Source organism: Pteropus medius, unplaced genomic scaffold (assembly GCF_902729225.1).
Source record: "Pteropus medius unplaced genomic scaffold, Ma_sr-lr_union100, whole genome shotgun sequence".
NCBI lineage: Eukaryota > Metazoa > Chordata > Mammalia > Chiroptera > Pteropodidae > Pteropus > Pteropus medius.
The window spans coordinates 15,815,124-15,820,516 of NW_024340699.1; the positions used below are offsets into that span (position 1 = coordinate 15,815,124).

General features: G+C 56.0%; 1 protein-coding gene across 2 annotated transcripts in view; it reads right to left on the minus strand.

Moving 5' to 3' along the window:
• The window catches only part of PRKAR1B (protein kinase cAMP-dependent type I regulatory subunit beta), a 77,203-nt gene extending 71,930 nt beyond the window's left edge, over positions 1-5,273 (minus strand). The window contains exons 1-2 of one of the 2 annotated variants that reach the window (XM_039879092.1): positions 4,954-5,273; positions 3,720-3,827 (exon numbers count right to left, since the gene is read on the minus strand). The gene's annotated coding sequence lies outside the window, so the exon portion shown is untranslated. Of the gene's footprint in view, positions 1-3,521; positions 3,828-4,953 lie in introns of both variants that reach the window. The other variant, XM_039879087.1, reaches the window with a different exon arrangement.
• Positions 5,274-5,393: the final 120 nt, after the last annotated feature.

The window sequence follows — 5,393 nt, forward strand, 5'->3', positions numbered from 1 at the left end:
GGGAACAGCATCCGTGAGAAGTTCGCCCAAGGACTTTAAAAGCTGCGTTCTCTGCAGACCGCTCAGCTTCTGGATCTTCATGAATCTTCACTGCACAGGGCCGGGATGAGAGAGTTCACACGAATTTAGCCACAGACGTCGAAGTCTGATTTAGGCATTCCACGGTATGGTTTTGGGGTGTGCCCCAGCAGTAGCCGGCAAGAAATCGGGGCGCTCACGGGCACTTAGAATCAGATGCTCCCAGCCCAGCCGCAGGTGAGCACGCGGCAGGGCCCAGAGCATCCCCTTCACTAGCCGATGAGCTGCGCCTGGACCCCTGACCCGTGGACACGGGGCGAGAGCCAGTGTGTGGGGTTCCAAACCACTGCGTTCGTGGTGGCTCCCTTGGCAGTTGTTGATAATAAATCACAGGGAATCAAGGAACAGAGGCTCACCTTTACGTCTGGGTTGGTGCAAGTTAAGGGGCTAGCTGCAGGGGTGCTACCGGCTGGTGGTGTCCCCCCCAAACTCCCACGTGGAACCAGCACGATGGCACTGGGAGGTGGGGCTTTGGGGGTGATTAGGTCGTGGGGTGGGACCCTCGTGAGTGAGGTTGGTGTCTTTATAAAAGAGACGCCAGGGAGCTCCCTTGTCCCTCCTGCCACATGGTGACACAGCAAGGGGATGCCAGCTCTGGACCAGGAAGTGGCCCCATCAGACACCAGACCTGCCATGGCCTTGACCCTGGGCTTCCAGCCTCCAGACTGTGAGAGATAAATGTCCGTTGTCTATCTGAGTAATTCCGCTGCAGCGGCCCCGAGCTGACTACAGCAGCAGGAAGCAGGTCGTATTGAGTGGCACCTACACAAAAAGCCATTATAAGGATAAAAGAACTATTACAAACCTGGCACACCAACGAACAAACATTAAGGGATCAGAACGAAGAGTCCATAAATAAACCCAGATACTTGTAGGAATTTTTCCTGTGATGAAAGTGGCACCGTACATCAGAGAAAAAACCAATAATTCGATAGTTTGGAAAGAACTAAAAAGCTAACCAGGAAAAAAGTTAAGCTGGACCTCTACGTTACTCTTTACACAGATAAGTTTGAAGTGCATCAAAGATGCAAACACAAAAGTGGAAACTATAAAATAAAAGTTAAACTATTCTATAATCTTGGGGCAGAGGCCACCTTCCTATGCATAGTACAAAAATCCAGGAGCAATAAATATAAAAATCAACACATTCAACTACAAAAAAAAAGAAAATTTTCTGCATTAAATTTGAAAGGCAAACAAAACAAATATATTTATAATACACGTACAAAGGACTAACTTCCTTAGCATGAAGAGACCCAACTCCACTCAAAATAAAAACAGTGCAAAATAAAACTACACAGAGATACTATTTCTTACCTAGCCGGTCAGCAAAAAGTCCAAAGTCTGCAATATTAGGTGGTTTTGGCAGGGGCGTGGGAAATGGGCTCGCTCGTGTGCTGTCGGTGCGGGGTACCCTGGCCTCTGTGGAAACCAATTTGGAAAAACTCTAACATTTAAACACACGTATCTGTTCTAGCAATTTCGTGTTGCTGTGTTTATCAATAATTTGATTAAACTTATTAGTACTGCAGTGACCATTCTTATTCATGCATTTCTCTGCACAAAAAATATTAAAGTGCACAAAAATGCATGATAAAAGTTTGGGGGGGACCAAATATCCATCAACAGGGGTCTGATGAAATGTTTAATGGCACAGCCAGGTGATGGACTATCATGCAGCTGAAAGGCCACGGCAGCTCTGCGTGAACTAATAGTAACGATCTCCGCGCACATTAAATGGGAAAATCCGTGGCATGAACCTACACGGCGGGCGCCAAATAAGAGCCCAGAGTACAAACCAGTGTGTGTCCCTTAAGGCGTGGACTCTCTCTGGAAAGGTCCGGAAGACACCAGTGACAGAGGGTGCCTCTGGGAGGGAGCTGCATGGAGGGAGGGGAAGCGAGGGGGGGAGACTTGCCCCCTACGGTGACCCCGGGCGCCCCTGCCTACCTTATGCATCTATCGCCCATTCAAAAATAATCGCTTCACGCAGAATTTTTAAACCTTCCTAGTAAAGGTGGGGAATTCAAAACACGCATTATTTTCAGTCTCCCCCTGAATCACACTGAAACCACAACAAAGGGATTACGCTTTTAAAGGCCGAAACCCCCGAGGACAGGGAGTCCTGGAGAAGACCCTGACGACGTGTGGACGCAGGACTGTCAGCCGCAGATGGAATGGTCAAGGCTGGACTGTAAGAAGGCGGAGAGGGACGTCCAGGTCCTACCAGAACCCTCCAGATACCCCAGAAGTGAGAGCAAACGGGGGGGCTTCATGCCTCAGGGTCACTGGTTCGCTCCAGAGTAAGCCATTCTCCAGACTGGGGGACAGTCTAGTGGCGGGGGAGCCACACTGGAAACAGGTACACGGGGGAGGCGTGCACACCAGACGCTGCACCGAGCCCCTCACCCCCACCTGGGGACTCTCCGCCACCCCCGTCCTCCCTCCCAGGCCGCGTGCTCCCCCGCAGAGCCTGACAGCCCAAGCAGCTCGCCCGCGGCCAGGCGCACGGGACAGCTTCCCTCCCACGCTCACGCGTCTGTCTCCTTGGTCCCCAGGCGGGCACGTGACACCGGTGGAGGAGGTGAAGCGCGTGTTTTTTCAGACCGGACTGAAACGGCGGCACTGTCTGCCCACGTTCCTCACTCTCGGGTCACTTGCCTTTAGAACCTGCCTATCTTGTGAGGATGCCCAAACTGGCCGCCTGGAGAAGCGCTGCAGCTCCCGGTGACAGCTGGACATGGGAGCGACCAGCGTCCAGGTGTGTCCAGCCCCAGCCTTCAGCGAGTCCCACCCTTCACCGAATTCAGTCAATATCCGGACCCACAGAACCCAACTTCGTAAGTGCCACTATTGAAGCCACTGAGTCCTGGGGCAAAAGGTTACGCTGTCTGATGGCTGGGACCCACCTCGAGGTCAACGTGCTCCCACCAGGCAGAGTCCCCTACAGAGCCGGCCGCCCCACACCTTCCGTCTCTACGAAGGCACCATCTGTCCAGCCAGCCCAGTTAGAACCCTGGGCCTTCCGCATCTCCTCCCTCTCAGGCCCAGTTGGCAGCGCTAGTGACGAAATGACTCCGATCTGCCCACGTCCCCATGGGCACTCCAGACGAAATCGGAGCCGCCTCCTCCGCCCCTGGCGGAGCCGCGGCCTCCGCTCCCGCCTCCCTTTCCCGGCTTACGCCGCTTCGCCACCCCCTTCCACACAGCCTTCCCAAAAGCCAAGTCCAGAGCCAGCCCCGGCAGCCAAGGGCCCTGCACACACCCCACCTCCTCCCCTTGCGGCCACAACCCGCTCCCAGAACCTCAGTCCTCGGAGCCCCGAGAAGCCGGCCCTGAGCGCGGGGTCACTCATGCCACAACTGCATCCGTTTGCTCGACACTTAATTAGCTGCCCCGCCCGCCCATCAGTCCCAGAAGGAAGTGCGTTTGCTTTGACTCACCGCCGTGTTCCAGCACCGCGGACAGTGTCCGGGAACGCCACAAGTCCCGCGGATGTTTGTTGGACGAATTAATGAGTCAACCGAGTGTTATTTGCTAAAATTGGTTTATTGCTGTTTAGATGACAGACTTCATACTCCAGATCACCGGGACACAGAACAATGAACCCGGAATAGACTTAGAAGTCACTCTTTCCATACCTCTCTCTGGCTTCTGAACACTTATTCAGCAGAGGAAGTCTTCCTCCACGCTCAGGAGTACATTTGACAGCTTGTCACCTTCTGGCTCACACGGAGAGATTTCACGGTCTACAGTTAAGACAGAAACCCAGAGTCATCTCAGTCACTATACGTGTCCACTGCTATGAAATAATTAAAACTCCAACCCGGATTTAGACAGCTGACACGTTCCCCTTCTCCAGCGAGGCCTGGGCGCAGACCAGGACAGCGGCGAGTTTGCGTCTGCCATCTTACTGCCCGCTCACCCGCTCCAGACCTGCTCATCGGGGTTTGCCCTCTCCCACATCTGAACAGCCTGTGGCAACTGGAATTCCCAGTTTACTTCCTCACGGTTCTGGAAGCCTGCGGTCTGAGATGAAGGTGTCAGCAGGGCTGGTTCCTCCTGGGGGTGTGAGGGCGTTTGGCCCAGGTCTTGTCCTTGGCCTGGAGACCACCGTCCCCATGTTCCCGCGGTGCTCTCCCGTGTGCTGTGTCCACTCCAAACTTCCCCCTCCCGGGACACCAGTCCTACTGGGGCAGGGCTCGTCCTGATGACCTTGTTTTTACTTTACCCTCTCCATAAAGACCCTGTCTCTAAACGAGGTCACCTCTGACGTCCTGGGAGCTAGGACTCCAACATGTGAACACAATTTGGCACATGCCTCTCCCACCACAGGCCTGTCCGTGATGTCCCCGTCCCTCTAGAGAGGGACCTCTCCCCACCCACCGCCTTCGCCTGGTCAGCTCTTCCTCACCCTTCCTCTCTCACCCCCAGCTCCTCCCCCAGGAAGCCTCACTAGCTGAGCTCAAATTCCTTGGCCACTCCTTCCACCGTTCTTCGCTAATGAGACCAGTCCCTGTCAATAGACTGTAAGACCTGTGATGGCAGGGACCGTGTGGCGTTTGTGTATCATCACATCCCAGGTGCCCCAGACACAGTGGCCCAACACTGTGGACGGAAGACTGAATGAGGGCTTCCGAATGCCACCTGAAGACATTTAAAAGGCAGACCTGTCTTCAAACATCGCCACTTTACCAAACAGGTGTCAACAACAAAAAGAGGGGTCAAGCTCAAAATAAAATGTGGTCCTTAAAATTAAGGCCCTTTCGCTCCCTGGAAACTCACTAAGCGCGCTGTCACAGACGCGAGCTGCCCGGCTGACCGGACGTGGGATCCCCGGCTGCAGCGGGCTGTCAGGGGCGCGTTCCAACCTACCCGCCAGTGCGCGATTTCCTCCAGGTTGCTCGCCGCCCGTTCTGACGCCTGGGCGCAGCTGGAGGGCAGGGCTGCGGCGCCCCGACCCCCGGAGTCCCGGACGCCGCCCGTCCTGGGGCCACGGGGCGCCCTAAACCGCAGCACCAGCTGGACCGCCCTTCGCCGATGGACTTCCCAAGGCTCGGGACGTGCGGTTGCGGAGCGCGGGGACGCCCAGCCATGCGACGGCGACAACCGCCTGCGCCCGGCGCATGGCGCCGGCACAGAGGCAGCGGCCGGGACCCCGCGCAGCCACGGCGGCCCGCGCGCAGGGTCACGGGCCCCGGGCGCCCCGCCCCGCCGCGCTCAGCCGCCAATGAACTTGCGCGCGGGGCCGACCGGAAGACGGGCCGTAATCCGCGCCGCGGCCGTCGTAAAAGTGCCGGTCTCCCCTGGAGACG